Below are 17711 nucleotides of genomic sequence, written 5' to 3'. Positions count from 1 at the left end.
AATTAATGGGAAAACTACCTTACATAACAGCTTAGTTGAACAAGTCAGTGAGAGAAACAGCAGTTAAAGAAACCTAGTCTGGCCACATAGAGAAGCATATTGAGATTATTTTCTAATACAAGAGGTGGAGCGTGGGAAGAATAAAAAACGCATGCAGTTTTGATAGGCAATACCAAGAGGTAGGTGGTATTTGTAGGCTACCCACAGAGAAGAAAGTGAGATTTTTAAAATGAAGGTTACTACAGATGTGATATGAGAAAGATTAAAATAAAGTGATCAGTTTCTAAATCTACAGGAATTAAGAGTCACAAAATTCCCTAGCCATTCAAGAAATCAGAACTTTCCTGTTACTGCTGCCAATCCAATGTGGACACAGGAACAAGCGAGTTACCACTAACGTCTTCTGACATTTTATTTTCAGGTGTAGCTTGAGTAGCAACTCAAAACATACAGGGACATTGCATGCCACAATAAGTTCCCCCATATCTGCTGAGTGCAAACAATGAGGGCAGGGATTTGCCCAGTATGTTACATATAGTAGCAATAGGAGATGCCTTATAAGATAATTTTAGTCTTAATAACACGAACCATGGGAACTAATGTAATGATCCTTAGGATCTGTGAAATAAAAACTATAATAAACAAAAGTAGCAACAAATTACTCACTTTGGCTGCTTCAGTTCCCATTTTTTTCAAGCTTCATATCTCCAGGTACGTATCATGAAACAGCTCATATCAGCAAGTCCAGCTTTTTTTCAGAAAGGCAAGCTGCTCAAATAAAGCAGTACTGCAACAGCCTAACTAAACACAATACTAAAAAGAAAAGTAGAGGATTTAAAAAAAGAAAGAAATAAAGAAAGAGAAAAAAAAAAAAAAAAAGTACTGCCCGTGCTCACATGGATCCTGTTACAGATCAAGAGGTAAACTGGTCACAGGGGCTCGTTAGAGTTATCAACCTGAGCTATTCCATGATTCGATGAGATGGTGCTCACCTGAGACCTTAATCAAAGGAACATGCTGAGCTTTGCATTTGGGCTGAAATGAGTATCTATTCCTAGTTTTCTAGCTTTGTAATTGTAAATACAAATTTTTACTCTTTTCCTTATCAGATCTTAGCATAAAAGAAATATGAAGTATAAGTCAATACAAACAAACAAAAAAGTACTTGCTTAGAGATATGTCAAAGCTTAGAAAAACAACTGTTTTTGTTTCTTTCTTTTTCTTTTTAACATTATAACCTTTAACAGTAAGTCCTGGCAATGTTCTCTGACTCTACCCAGCGAACACACTCAAACCTTGCACACATGCAAACTCCCTTGATTTAACTTACAAACAGATGAAGAGCTTGACAAATTCAATAGATTTTGTCCCTGGTTATAATCCTTCTGAAGTAATGCCTAAACTGTTTTGCAGCTAATATCTCAATAGACTATCTGTTTAGACTTTCCATACTCTTACCACAGATTAAACAATCAGCATCTAGGAGCTCAAAACTCCAGTTCTGCACTTGCAAAACTGATGCCAGGGAGTGGTTATTGCACTTCAATGACTTTATTGACTTCAAATGATTAAGCCAAGCGTGACTGACAAAGTTTTACAGACCACTTCTATTTATAACATAGCACCATTCCATACACATTCATAGTTACATGTGGTTCTTGCATGAAGCAGTGCTTTACTGCCTTACAAGACTTGGGGGCTTTTACAGTTAGGGGGAGTTATCCTTTCATATGTATTCATAATGCCTTTTAGAAATTTCTCATAGATTCTTGGCTTTGGGAAAGGGGAGCGACAGAACTTTGTTGTTGAAGAGCTGCAATTGGTTTTAAATTTTCTTCATTTGGATTAACATATACTGCCATCATGTGGGCAGAAATAATAACAAAAAAAACATTTAGTGAAAGATTCTTACCTTGAAAGTCTCACCTTTAGTTTAAAACATTCTCCTTGCTGCCTGTACTAGCACTAGCACTGTACTAGCACTACTCATGATAATTGATAATTGAAAGTGAAGGAAAAATTAAATTATATACACACACATATATATACATAGTTCATATTTCTGATGGCAGATGACAGAAAAGGTGGCAGTGTCGCTAACAGGTGGAGGTACTCTAAAGCTATGCTGCAGCTGGGCAGTATGCTGATAGCTACAAATGGCAAACAACCCAGCTTCAATGCCTGGCTAAGTGACTGCTGATATTGCCAGTTTTTTAACCCATGCAAAGGACTTGAGAAATCTGAGAGTTTTATCAGCTACTTTTTACTTTGTTGTGCTCGCTATCTACAGGGCCACCCTCTTCCCCGGACATTGCAAGACTGTGTTTACCTTTTAGCATCAAGAACTCAAACTGTTGTGCTGTTACAAGACATCCAGAGAATAAAAGATTAAGAGAACAAGAATAACTACTTGCAAGCACAAGTTCTGGGCTGTATCACTTAGATAAAAGGGAAGTTGAAAGGTCAAACTGTCTGTATTTGAATGGACTAACACTATTTAAAATAAATAAGACTTGTACAGTTTTTAAAATAACACAAGCACTAGCATTGCTAAATATTCCGGACCCCACACTAAAGAAAGAACATCCCCAAATTCTAGGAATTATTCATGAAATACCAGCAATTTTCAAGTTTGATCACAAAAAAAGAAGCGGAGAGGTTTGAAATCAATACATTAAATATAGCACATCAAAAATAGCACTTAAATCTTTTCTAAAGTACTAAAATGTCAAAGTTAAGGCTGAGTTTGCCAGCTTCATAGACATATCTGCATAGCCATTATAAGCTGTTTTTCAGGCTTGGTCACATGGAACCAATTAGTGGCATCTGCCTTCACAATGAGTAGCACTGTACTCCAGAAGGGTCCCACTGAGTAAGTTGCTACTCATATTGAGCTGAGTACATCAGGATCTAACAATTAGTAAAATATAAATAATACATTGATTCCCACAATGTGGCAGCTTACCAAGGAAAATGCCTCCAAAGCCATGAAACATGATTCTTATTCAAGAATCTAAGCTATTGCAGAAAATAACTGTGTACTTGAGAAAACCTCATCTAAAGTGCATGAGGTCTGAGCCTCTATGATACAATCACTGCAAAAACAAAATAGTATCTATTGTAACTAACTTGCTAAGTAATATGCATGCACTGCCCATAACATGATAACAGATACAGTGCCATGTAGGTGTTTTCTGAGATATCAGTATTAGCCAATAAGCCTGAAAGATTTCTCTCCTCATCTAGATGCATTGGCTACTATAAGGTGTCTTTTTGTTGTTGTTGTTTTAAAACACCTCCTAATAACCACTTTGTTAGCAAATATAGAGTCTAAAATCTTGATCAGTGTAACAGTTTTTGTTAGGAAGCTTTCTAATTATTTTTATATGGAACTAACATTTTGTCCATTTTCTGTGTGTTATTTCCCTTCACTATTAAAACTAAATCTGTTCCTCCAGCAACTTTCTAACACAGCTGGTTAGGTACTTCACAACTTGTCATGTCATAGCCTGATATTTTATGAGTTAGAGGTAGATGTCAAAGATAAATGAATTTATTTCAGGTGTACTTGTTAAAAATTCTTTCAATTAAATATAATTTGTTTAGATTAAGATCAGATTACTTTTCCCGTTCATTAGGAGTAACAGCATTGTTCTCTTATTTGCCTTTAGATACGAGCTTGATGATCTACTTTAACAAAAATTAAATTCTATGCGAGGCCTGCTCTGAAAGTAATGCCTCTTATTTATTATCTTGGCCCACAGTGTCAGACAGAGATGGTGGTACAGCTGAGGTGGTGGTAGTAGTGGTAGAGGTTGATCTTTCCCATCAATATTCCATTACATTTTGTCATCTGACAGCAGAGGGACAGTCTGATAAAATGGTAATTGACATGGAAGTGTAGATGAAGCAGAGATGTGTCACTGAATTCCTCCATGTGGAAAAAAATGGCACCTACTGATATTCACTGTAATAACACGTTACAGGTCTGTAATAATAATATATACAGGCCTAGAGCTAATGGTGTTTCCCAGGGGCCAGTGCTGAGTTCAGTGTTGTTCACCATCTTCATCAATGACATTTATGATGGAATAGAGTTCACCCTTAGCAAGTTTACTGATGATGCAAAGCTGGGAGATGGCTGACATGCAAGAAGGCTGTGCTGCCATTCAGAGAAACCTGGAAGGACTGGAAAGTTGGGTGGAGAAACCAGATGAGGTTTCAAGAACAGCAAGTGTAGAGTCCTGCACCTGGGGAGAAATAGCCACATGCAGCTACAGGTTGGAGGATGACCCACTGGATAGAGCTCTGCAGAGCACCTGGGGGTCTTGGTGGACAATAGGCTGACCAGGAATCAGCAGTGTGCCCTTGTGTCCAAGAAGGCCAATGGTGTCCTGGGATGCATTTAAAAGAGCATGGCCAGCAGCTCAAGGGAGATGATCCTCCTTCTGAATTCTGCTTTGATGAGGCCACATCTGGAATACTGTGTCCAGTTCTGGGCTCCCCAGTTCAGAAAAGACAGGGATCTCCTAGAAAGAGTCCAGCAAAGGGTGATAAGGATGGTAAAGGGCCTGGAGCATCTTCCACACAAGTAAAGGCTGTGGGACCTGGGACTGTTCAGCTTAGAGAAGACTGAGAGGGGATCTGATCAGTATCTATAAATATCTGAAGTGCAGAAGGCAATTGGATGAGATCAGACTCCTTTCAGTGGTGTGTAGTGATAGGACATGGAGGAATGGCCAAAATCTATACACAAACACATGAATATACATGAATACACGAAGTTCCACACAAACATATGGAAGAAATTCTTTACATTGAAGGTGACAGAATGCTAGAACAGGATGCCCAGTGTAGTTGTGGAATCTCCTTCTTTGGATATATTCAAGACCTGATCTCCTATCTGTATGACCTACTGTAGGGAACCTGCTTTAGCAGGTGGGTTGGACTCAGTGATCTCTAAGAGTTCCCTTCCAACCCCTGCAATTCTGTGATCTGTTGTAATTTCCATGAGAATAAATAGGAGGCATTATTTTAAAAGTGACCTACTTAGATACTAAACCAAAATGAGCAGCTTATTGCAAAAGCATAACGGGAAAATGTAACAAGGAGAGAAAGACCAACATGAGCAGTTAGACTTTAAAATAACAATTATATCAAATAAGGTGACAAGTCATCTATCTCCAGTACATAATATTGTTTCACAGCATATCCACCACTTAGACCAATGACTCAAGCTTGACAGAAATTTCAGGACTCCTTCATACGGATGGATCAAGCATATGTACAATACAATAAAAAGAAATGGAAATAAATTGAACAGCATTTATTTCACCTATTCCCTTCAGAGTCACTATGTATCAACATATTTCATCAGCATCCTCATATTCTTAAATTGATAATGTCTTGATGAAACTTGTTCAAACTACAGCAGTATTGGAAGGAGTCTAAAATATGTTGTTATTTTACCATTCCTTGTATAATTTCTACAGTACAGAAGTTTAAGAAACTCTTCTGAACCTATAGCTCAAGTTATAGGTAAATGAATACTGCATTCTCACACTAGCAGACTTTTAACCAACGTTTCTAAACTATTTAAAGCTGCTAACTACAGCTCCCCATTGAAAGACTACAGAAAATTATTTTGCAGTTTCAGTGAGACTCATTCTTTCAAATTATTTTCAAGAACGTATAACCAGACAGGTTGCTAGCTATCCAGCAATCATCAAAAACACTATAACTGATCTCTTGCACACTATTGCAACATTTATGTCACTAAGACCTGGGAAAAAGCTGCATGGAAATACAGGCTCTCCAGTGAGTTATGGAACAGAACAAAAAGTGCTACAAGCTCAAAAGAACTTGTATGCAAGAAGAAACAAATGTTCAGCATTTCTGAGAGAACTAGTAACTAGATCATATATGTAACAAAGAAAATGTAAGTATATAGATCCTTTTTCTACATTAATAAATTCACATAAAATAGCAAATGGTCTGCAAGAGATAAAGAGGTTTGGCTTCAGTATCTTATCTTGCATTCTACTCAGCAATGTAGCTTAGATTGTAATGATGCTATTAAGACTCATTAAAAGCATTCATTTATTTCAGAATCAGACCACAAATGCAACAGTGGTGGGATAAAATTCTGATGCTAGCTAATCAAATCAAATAACATGTTTTCTCTTTTTCCCCATAACACACCAGCTAAGTTTCCATTCCTGTCCCTTGGCCCTCCTAGTTCTGGGTCTATATTTCAGATAGCATTCCTCAGAGATGTCTGGCCAGTTCTAGTTAATGAGCAGACCTGGCTGAAAAGCAGGAACAAGCAAGAAGACTCACTGCAGCCGTGGAAACTACAAAAGCAGTTCACCTGAAGCACTAGCTACAGCACTGTACAAATTGGGCTGAGGCTGTACCTTTTCCATGGCCTACAGCTAAGTCACTCAACAGGGAATTTTTCCACACTTTCTGGAAAGCAAGGAGTTAATTCTTTATGATCTTGACACACCTTAGCTCTGAGCCACAGAGCTTAAAAGCTTGCCAAGTGACCACTTCCTTAAGACTCAGAGCTCTAGGCAGAATGTTTCACCTCTACTCCAGCCATTTATGATGTTGTATCTAGGGCATCCTAAGGAGCAGAATTCAGACTGAATGCTGGGTTAAACAACATTCACCAAGCTCACACTGGGATGAGCACTGTGATAAAGACAGGTAGATGTTATAGCCTAACTGTTCAAAAAACATAAAATTAGTCGTTGTTCTTAGCATACGTTCTAGGGATGTTTCAAAGATTGATAGGTGTCCCAGGTCTGAAACTTTCTTCAGTAAAACTCCTCTGAAACCTTCTTTAGAAAAACATCCAAGGATGGATGGATAGGCTGCAGTAGATTATTGCAAATACATTAAGAGTTGCTAAGATACAGAAGCATGGCTGTTAATAAAATACAAATCCGTTCTCCCCTCTCAATTTCTCCAGAATCCTGCACTTAACACCCTCTTAATCTCAACCAACTTGAGTCTAATTGATTAATGTGCTTCCTGGTGTGATAGATGAAAATCACAGGTCTTATGTTACAAACAATTAAGAACTATTAAGAACTATACTGAACTGTACACACATGAGGGTAAAACCAAAAAGACTGACAAAGAAGCCATTTTTTCCCAAGATTTTTTGAAGTCTCTGCCTGAATGATAAGGTTAGTTCTAAGAGAACATGTCGTGTCAGGTCTTTTTAAATCAGATTTATGTGAGTGTAGACAACAAATGACTTTTGACAATCTGCCATTTATTTGTTATTGTTGTTTATTGTTACTTATTTATTGCTGTTGTTACTGCTAGAAGTCTAGATGTAAGGATGGTTAACAAAACATGAGCCAAATTCCACTGGGATGTATTTCAACATGTATGATAGACAAAGATACATGGAAAAACTACATAAAAGACAGAGATTTGACCAAAGCCTTAAAATCTGTACATACCACTAGAGGGTGTACAAGGCTACTGTACCTGCTATATCTTCATATTCTCACAAGGCTCTGAGTTCATCTGTAACACTGTTAACGAAATTTTAAAGCTTGCACTCCAAAAGAATTAGATTGCTCACATTCATATGGACAGAACTAGTTCAAAATCAGGCACAAAGTTGAATTTCTCTGCTCCGAATTTCCTGCTTTCTTTGGTGAGGACCTGTACCAAGCACCCATAAGGTATCTGAGAGGAGTGTTAACTATTTATTCACATTCACATGCGCACTTATTTCTTCAAAAATTTCTAATAAATTTTAAAGGTAAGATTTCCTTCTACAGAAGTCGTGTTTTTCCCTACTGACTCACTGTTATTTAAGTATTTACTAATAAATTCCATTTATTTTACAGCTTCATATCTTTTCACACTGTGTAGATCTGTAGCTTTTCAAACCCTTTCTGATCCTCAAATCCTTGTTAGAAGTCAGCATAATCACTTCACTATTATGCAAATACCTGCTCCTCTGAGCAGCCTCAAAGAAAAATGAGCACACAAACGGAAGAAGCAATTTCATATTTGGATGTGTCCTAAGACATCTCAGCTGATCCTTTAAATGATAACTGTTCCCATGACTGTAAATGATAATTCTAATGAAACCACTTAAAATATTTTAAAGTACAAAAACAAAAGTACAAACATTTTTTTTATGTCTGGCTTGATGCAGAGCCCTACTATTACCATGTTTGTTATTCCTGCGAGTGAAAACAGCTTATCATAAGAGCAGATGTTATAACCAGTTATTTTGCAGCCTGTTACAGATGCTTTTAAGTCAACTGACAAATGTTTTAGATTTCTTCCTTCCCTTCCCTTCCCTTCCCTTCCCTTCCCTTCCCTTCCCTTCCCTTCCCTTCCCTTCCCTTCCCTTCCCTTCCCTTCCCTTCCCTTCCCTTCCCTTCCCTTCCCTTCCCTTCCCTTCCCTTCCCTTCCCTTCCCTTCCCTTCCCTTTCTTCTTTTTTTAATAGTTGCACAGCCTGGACAATTAATTTCTCTAATCACATTCACCCTTTGATCTACCTGTAACACTCTGCTTAGTTAAAACACTTATTTTGTGTTTGAATAGCAGAACGTCACTCTCACTCCCTTGTTTTGCCAGGCATTGTTATGAAGCATAAACCATAAAAAGGAGTGGAGAGGTCTTTTTTAGGTACTTAAAATCACAGTACCTTGAGCCTCCAACCACTGTGAGTCACTGTTTAACACTTTTATAGATAGGCACCACAGACATCCCTCTCTAACCCATCGGTCAAGTACAACTCCTAGCTGCTCTCCAGCCTGTCTACTTCATTGTCTTCTCAAATCTTTCATGTTTGAATGAGCAACAAGGCTCTCTTCACGCGCACAGTATTTGTTGTATTAATTATAATCACATAACGTAAAATATTTACTGATGGCAGCCTAGACCCTTGGGGCAGTTTCACTTGGTTAGTTCTATCTCAAGTGATCTCTTTCTTCCATCTTCCTGGCAAATTCATTTATCTCAGATGAGTTTGGAAACAGCATCTACACATATTGACAGTAATTCTTTATTTGTCTACATTTTGGGCAATCATTGAATAAGATAGCATATCTGAAATAAAGAAAGTGTATTCGTCATCTGACTTTTAACTAACTATCTTGCAGTGAATATCAGCAGAAGTGCACCCAGTCTTTTCAGTGGTTTTGATGTGATTTGTGTTATTATTTTCAATTACCAGACGGAGAGAAAGACAGAAGTTCTTAACATGTCAGAATGGCACAACGGGCTCCAGAAAGAAATTCACAGAGAAATATGAATACAACTTTTACTTGTGTTATTATCTAATTTGTTACAAATAGAAAGAAAGAAAGAAACTGGTTGTACTTCAATACACCTTCATCTTATTAGGATTATTTAATCTTAAGGAAAATATTTTCTTGAAAATCTATGTCCAGAGTAGCTTTTCTGAAGGCTGTAAGCCCATGGCAAAGTGAAGTCCTTACAAAGTATGAACTAATTATGCCTATTTGGAGCAGAAGTCTGTACTTAAGGAAAAAAAAAAAAAGAAGAATATAGAATCTGAGTATTCAAAAATGCCCAAATTAAAGATTAATGTGAAACTAATTGAAACATTTCAAATACTGCAATAAATAGAGATCTCAAAAAATCATCAGGTAAATAGACACAATTATTTCAATTTGGTTGGGAATGCAGATTAAATAGTCAACACAAAAATAATAAGATAAAAGATCTTGTGAGAAATCCTCAGGGAAAATGAAGCAGTACATCAAGATGGTGGAGAAAACAATTAGTTATATGCCAGTAATTGCAATCAAATAGAACAACATGTCCTTGCTTGAGTCACAGTTTTGCTTGTAGTCTCTCAGAACAATTACTGTTTTATCACCACAGGAATTAACATAGGAGCTTCAGGGTTATATGTGCTTAATTGAGCTGATACATAGCTTGTGCTGTATTCTTCATGGTAAAGATAACACAAAACTTTTCTGATGCATCCCTTTAATTGGCCATATAATAAAATACTTTTTAAAAACTATCTACTAAAGTCATAAAATAACAGCGGGCAGGCTAAAGTTTAGATAAGGATGGAGATACTTCCAAATTTGGTTTTACATCATGATGCCTTTCTCTCACACAACCCTTTGAATGTGGAGTAAATAATTATATGTGAATGATGATTCCCCAGAAAACAGGTTTATCATGGAAAGTATTGTGGTTAATTGCAGTGCTGTTCAGAGAAGTGAAATAAATTACGCAAATATAAATTACTGCTTTCAAAATGAAAATACAGACATTTTTGATGAGTTTTTTTCAGATTAATTTACTACGAATGTGAAAGTTTTTTGACAGTTAAGTTGTATGGAAAAATAAATGTGATGGTTATGATCAATTTTGAAGGTTCTACTAGACAGCAGCTTACAGAAAAAAAAAAACTTTCCTTGCTGATGAAATGAACTGTTGGCATTTATAAATAAACTTTGTTCTTTACATGTAAAATGGAGCAGAGTTGGATAAGAATGATCTCAGCTTGAGCAGTCTATTAACTTTTCATACTATTACTTATTCTTTTTTCCCCCCATCCATGTAGTAGGGCTTAAACCTTACTTTCTATAAACTTTATTCACTGAACTTATTTATTTTCACTCCTGCACTAACTACAAATAGTCAGTGTACGCCTATGAAATACAACGAGGTTAATGCTTGCACCCAGCACCTTAACGAGGTCAGACATACATTAATTATCCACTCTGAAGAGCATGGTCTTGGGATGACTTTACTGATATTTGAAGGATGCCACAACAGAGATACTGAAAAATTAAGAAAAAGCAGCCCATCGCTTTCCTTTGTCCCAGAATTGCAAGTGACTGTGATTACTAACAGAACATTTATCATTTCTAAAATTCTAATGTGCTTTAAATACAACATAACACATAAAAAGTTATTGAAATTTTGAAAATTGAGACTCAGAGACTAGTAAATATTTTGTCTTAAAACTACTTGATACCCTAGAGCATTTCTGCATTAATCTCTAGACATTTTAACTTCCTAACAGTAAACAACATAGAACAATAACTTCTATTACCACGTTTAATGAACTATGGAATCTTTTTCTTCTACCAAAAAAAAAAAAAAAAAGTCTTTGAACTTTTAATTTTGTGGTCATCTAAATTATGATAGTGCCTGTCATGATGGAATCCTGCACCGTATGATTTCAGAGCTTTGTAATTCAAGCAAAAATTTGAAAGTAAAACGGTAAGGTTTTCAGAGAACCATGTTTGCATGTTCCTATTTTTAATTCTTATTTGAAAAGATCAGTCGGATCTAACAGTACAGCTTGAGAGCAAGATGTGCCTCTAAAACATTTTTGTAAATATAATGTGATTTTTATATTCTTATATACAGCAATCTCATTAGCATCAAAATCTAGGATATAAGATGAGAAATATTTATATATAAGTGGTGGGTTGACCCCAGCCAAACACCCACACAAGTTGCTTACTCACTCCTCTCTCCTACAGGATGTGGAGAAAATAGAAGGAAGGCAAGAAAACTCATGGATAGAGATAATGACAGTTTAATAGGTGAAATACAAGCTGTGCACACAAGCAAAGCATAAAAAGGAATTTATTCACTGCCTCTTATTGGCAGGCAGTGCCAATAAGACCACTTCCTGGAAAGCAGAGTTTCAGCAGACACGGCTCTTACTTGGAAAGGCAAGCACTTCTGTTCCCTAAACTTTCATTTGCTGAGCACAAAGCCATATGGCATTGGAATATCCCTTCGACTGGTTTGGGTCAGCTGTCCTGGCTGTGTATCCTCCCAGTTTTTTGCCCATTCCCAGGCTACTCACCGATAGAGGAGTAGGGAAAAGTCTTGATGCTCTGGAAGCACTGTTCAGCAACAGCTGAAATGCCAAATACCAAAACTATTTTAGCCAGAAATTCAAAGCACAGCACTGTACAAACTGCTATGGAGAAAACTGACTCCATTAAAGGCGGACCTGGTGCAACATATTCATAATCATGTCTGTACCTGTTAATGTTCATTGTTGCTAATTTCTACTAAGCTTTGTCATTTTCCTTGCAGAATTCCTTAAAGGCTTTGCAGAAAGCTTTTTCCTTTTGCGTTTCTTCTTTTTATTAGAGCCCTTGCCTCCATCCAGCTCTCTACCCCTACCCTTACCCCATGCTAAGTGACAAGTCCTTCCCTTCATATAGTGGGTGAGGACATTTGTATAACAATGCTTTACAACCTCAGTTCTCCCCACTGAAAAAGGAGAAATGGAAAATCAATGGTTGTGAAGAGAAATCTCGAGCAAACAAGGGATGGCACTAATCAGTCACAAGGACACAGAACACCAGGAGTTTGTAAGGTGGTTGCTTCCACATGCAGCTGTTCAGACAGAAGTAGGAAACAACTGGCTGCACAGGAATCGACTGTACAAAATCTAATTCCTGAAGGCTTGAAGAGAAATAAGCTTTTTTGTTATGAAGCAGACGCGTGAGTTTTCTTATTTAATTATTAAACTTGGACTTGTGTTGTTTTGTTAAATAATTTCATAAATTAACACCTTCACTAAGGAAGAAATTTCCACAGTACTTATGTGGTGCTGACAGATTTTGTACTTTTCAATGTCTCAAAAGGCTCCTAACAAGTATAAAATAATTTATGATGCTTCCAATTAGTTTTGAGATAACTCACAGATCTAGCTCTTTTGTTGGATTTCACCACTCATTTAAAATGAGATAAACATGCATCTTCAAGGGGAAAACTAATCTGTGCTACTTCAAACCATATCAGAGTTCAAAATGAAATTCAAATTATGGCAAGCTCAAGTTGGCAAATAAATTTATGTATTTTTATACATTGGCTAAGCACAGCCCTGTGAACAGTGAAAAATATGCAGACTTGCTTTCTCTTTCAATTCTGAGAATGGGTGACAAGGTTTCAAAAAAAAAAGTCATCAATTTTTTGGTACTCCACTTTCAGTTAGCATAAATTTTCAGATGTGATGTATAGTTGCAATCTGGCATACAACCCAAAGAAAAAATTGACCATGTCTATTTACTAGACTTCTATAAGACCTATCTTACTAGAGAAAGACATCCCTTGCTTCACAATTGTATCTTATTGGTGTCATTGTTTTTTGGCAGTACATACATTTGGGAACAACTATTTTCAAGGAAAAAGCACAGGAAGCGTAAAATTAAATAAAAACTCTCTGATGAACACCTTGAGAGCTCACTAAGAATTGCAACCACTTGTGTCATGCATTAGTTTCACAAAACAAGGTTAAATATTTCACTATTTTCTTTTTCATTTTTGTTGCCAACAAAACAAAAATGCACAAACCGAAAATGTTCAATTTCCTTCCTTGATGGAAAAAAGGAATTATACTGCATATAATATTTAATGCAGTCACTAATTGCTACCATTAAAAATGCTGGGGAAAGAAAAAAAAAGAAAAGAAAGTATGAACCTGAAAGAAAAAAAAAAAAAAAACAAAAACAAAACAGAACAACATAACACAGAAGTTCAGTGAAAAAAAAAACAAAACAACAGTAAAGAAGAATGAGAAAAGTACACTGAATGAATTCTGTTCCACAGGATAAGCTGACAGATTGACTAACTGGGATAACAGCAATTATGTTTATACTCCCACGTGAGTCTCAAAGCATAACGTTCCCATACACATTTTGGCATATCTTATAATTCCTATATAGAGGATCAGTAAAATTTTAATGGTATCACCAAGAATATTGATATTTTGTTTCAAGAAATTTCCAGCTGGGAGTTTAAAATATGAATGAATAATAAGCAATGAGCAATAGCATTTCAATCGTTGCTAAATTTCATTGATAGATTGTAGAATTCATGTCTTAAATCTTAGTTATGCCTTTGGGCTCAAAAATTAATCTGTAAAGTTGGATGAATTCAGAGGTAGATCCACGTACGTTCTGTATAGATGGGGAAAAGCAGAGAAAAGGAAAGGGGTTCTGTTTTGTTTAGTGAATTCCATGGTAACACCAAAAGTATATCTAAGCATATGATAAATGTTTTTGGCCAGACTTCATTTACAGATGGCCACGTGTTGATTAATTCTTCAGTTCAGCATCAGATAAACTATTTTGAAGAAAAGATTGTAGGTGTTACTCTAGTGAGTTCAGATCCAAGCTCAGCCCTGCGGATTCTGACTATCACATTTTCACCTGGTTTAAGAATGCAAAGCTTCAACTCATTCATGCCAATGCTAATTTTGAAGTTAAAAAGCTCTTGTAAATTCTGGGAAAAAAAAAAAATAATAATAGTGCCACGTTCCATTCTTTTTGGCTTTGTTTTTAAACAGATTGTAAAAATATAGTAAATACCTTCAATACATTACAAATCAATCCACTTCCAACTTGACTATTTGTGTTTTGCTTATGAGTTGAAATCAGTGGATTTCAACTGTCTGAGGAAGAACAGAATTTCAGTCTCTAAAAACTTTAACAGAGCGGAACACACACACACAGCTCTGGAAAAATAACAATAATCTATGGAAATAAATATTCTGACCATAAAGGAACTGCTGGAGCATTACTGTTCCTAATAAAAAGGTTAAGTTTTATGTGAGGTCACTCACTGCCTCATGGAAAGAGAACATGAAATGCATGAGAACCCTTAAACAGTGAATTTGGTTCTGTTTGTCTGGATATACTGAGCCAGGTTAGCTTTTCCTGATCTTTCCAATTATTGCAGTAGGTAGTGCAACAGTTATGTCCCAGTGCTGATTGCTCTTTATTGAATGACCAAATTAAAATGTTTCATTTTGCTCTTTGCTCACCATTTCCTATTGACATTCAGTGAATTCATACACTTTTACCAGCTATTGTGAAAGACAGGCGGTGAAGAATGTATTTAAATTTTCTCCTGTCCAGGCTACTGTTTTATCCTGGGTAGTTGGGACCACAGGCTACTGCTGATTTCATTTTTCTTGCATTTTCACAGACATGAAATCATTTAAGTGGTAAAAATGAGAGAAAAGGAGGAAAATCCTTTTCACTATTATGTCACACAAAGCACTTCAGCATTGCCACAACAGGAACCACTGATTTCCTCATGTTTGTGACTGTATATAGAAAGGGTGGTAAAAGAACAACACTGCTCATATTCTGTCAAAGCCAGAACTATTAGAACACTAGCATTTGTTTAGAAGCTGCACTGCAATGATGCATATGTACATCACACCAAACGTCCATGATTTAAAAGAAACAAAACAAAAAATGGTAGGTATACATCAATTAAGAATTACATCTAAAAACTGAATGAGGACATTATTTTTATTAAACCATAGAAACAGTATAATTTGGGATACCTGGAGCCTTCTGCAGAACCCTGTGGGAATTGTAGATGAGGGGCTCATGGTGCTCAAAAAATAAATCGTCAAAAACGATGTAAATGATAATTTGCTTCCTTTCTGTTCAAAAGCATGGGTAGAAAGTCAGTGCTGCATTATCTGAAAAAGCAGTTGCTAACTTACAGAAATTAAGAGGATTATATAGTATCATTATATTATAACACAGTTTGAGTTCAAGTACTTTTCTCACTGCTATGCCTAATAGAGCCAGAAGAAGGCAGAAGTTGAACACAATTTCTCTACCAAATTCAAGTAGAAACATTTATAACTACTTCACAAACAGCCTGTGAATAACAAATAAATTGTATGGAGCTTTCTTAATACATAGAATTATTTGAATTCTAGATGTCAGCCTTGAAAGAAAGCAAATGCTGCACAGGCAGAAGAAGGAAAAATCGTAATGAGAGCATAAAGACACTTTGCCAAAGGAATGCCTATCATACTTCAGGACATGCATCTGCACTGATAAGCCATCTCTCTGGCCTTTGTACAGTGATGCTCACAAATGACATGATATTGCAGGTACAGAGGCCTTACCATGAGGAAAAGCTGGTGGGACCAATAGCCTGATTTCTATGTTAACTCCTAATTTTATATAAGGAGCTCTGAAAGTTATACCTCCTAAGTTACGACGTTGGCCCACAGCATCAGAGGTGGATGTTGCTGGTACAGCAGTAGAGGTTGAACCTTCCATCAGCACCCCATGATGTTTTGCTGCCATGTGACAGATGGCAGAAGAGAGGCAGTCTGACAGAATGGTGTCTGACATGGAAATGTGGATGAAGCAAAGGTGTGTCACTGAATGCCTTCCTGCAGAAAAAAAAAATGGCAACACTTGTGGTGTTTTTATGGAGACCAAGCAATGGATGTGAGCACAGTGAGCAGTGGGTGGTGTGTTTCAGCAGTGGGGACAGCGATGGGAAATACAAGCCATGTTCCAGTTGGCCATGCAGATTTTTATGAGCAAGGCATGCAGGCTCTTGTCCATTGCTGTTGAAAATATAAAGCTAATGGTAGGAACCATGTTGAAAAACAGTGGCCTGTAGCTGAGAATTTGCTCTATCAAATAGTGTTATTGTGCCTCTGGTATCTGTTGTAGTTTCCACAGAGATTAACACAAGGCACTACTTTCAGAGTGGCCTACATATTACTTACTTAACATGAGGTGGAAAAATCCAATAATGGAATTGGATATACAGATACAGACTTCAGTTCCTACATTTGGTACAGAACTACTATATCAAGTCACACAAGTCACATAATCTCTATAAACTCACTTTATAAACTCTTCGTAGATTGTTCACCATTTTACAAAAATGTTTAGGATCCTGATGCTACAATAGTACAAGAGAAAAACACAACTGAGTCTTCAATTGCAAAGAAAAGATAGAGGGAGGGGAAACAAAAACCTTCTAAACTAATTTTAAACTAGTTTCTAAAAGGACTTGCAGTGCTAATTCCCACACTTGATTTCCAAGTGCAGTTATTAGAAGATGGCTAAATGGGGGTTGCACTGTGTCACTTTAACATGGATGATCTCAAAGGAATCGCCTCTTTCAGGCAATTCTTGGCATTCAATAGAGAGTGCTCTTGGTGTTAGTCTGAAGTCAATGTGATTGCTTGCAGAAGGGTAAGGGAAGCTGTGAGAGAATGCAAACTGCTAGCTGCTATTCCTGATCTGAAATTTGAAGGAGGTAAGAGAAAGGGAAGTATTAATTGTGTTGCTTTTAATCTGTATTTCACCAGTGCCTTTGGGTGACAGCTTTCAAATCTGACTTTGTCCCAGCTACCTGTGGCTGCTAAAGAAAAAGAATCTTCTCCCTCACTCCCTGGTGTCCTGAATGACAACCTTTAAATAACATTCTTCACTCTTGATGACACATCTCCACTTTTCACGGGAGAGCTGATATCACTAAAATATTAGCAGTCTAAAGATGGAGTGAATGTGGAGTACAGATTGTCAAACTGAATAGGCTGTGGTATGATAAGCAAAACACAAATGAGCTAGACTGAATTCTATATATCTGTAAATCAGGTATGCAGATCTCAAGGTAAGGGTCTACAAATATCCTAGCATAAAACAAAATAACCTTCTTCCCTCTAGCTCTCCCTCTCTCCCCATAAAACGTGCACACACACACATAAAAAAACCAACAAACTGCAACCTTGAGCTGTAAATAGCTACAATATTTAACAAAGGTCTGTGGTTTGTCACATGCCTAGCTAGTTCAGTTTCCCCGGGAAGCTGTAAGCTGCCCTCAGGATTCATTATATTATTTTAAAGTTATAGCTCATTCGTCTTATTCCCCAACA

At 36.8% G+C, this 17711-nt stretch overlaps 1 long non-coding RNA gene across 1 annotated transcript in view; it reads right to left on the bottom strand.

The window, feature by feature from the left end:
• Nucleotides 1-776, bottom strand: part of LOC125694523 (uncharacterized) — a 55552-nt gene extending 54776 nt beyond the window's left edge. Inside the window, exon 1 of the long non-coding RNA XR_007377592.1 lies at nucleotides 667-776. This is a non-coding gene — a long non-coding RNA (uncharacterized LOC125694523). The remainder of the gene's footprint in view (nucleotides 1-666) is intronic.
• Nucleotides 777-17711: the final 16935 nt, after the last annotated feature.

This window comes from Lagopus muta, chromosome 6 (genome assembly GCF_023343835.1).
Source record: "Lagopus muta isolate bLagMut1 chromosome 6, bLagMut1 primary, whole genome shotgun sequence".
Taxonomy (NCBI): Eukaryota; Metazoa; Chordata; class Aves; order Galliformes; family Phasianidae; genus Lagopus; species Lagopus muta.
Note: the sequence above shows the minus strand (reverse complement) of the source record. Positions and strands in the feature narration are given on the sequence as shown.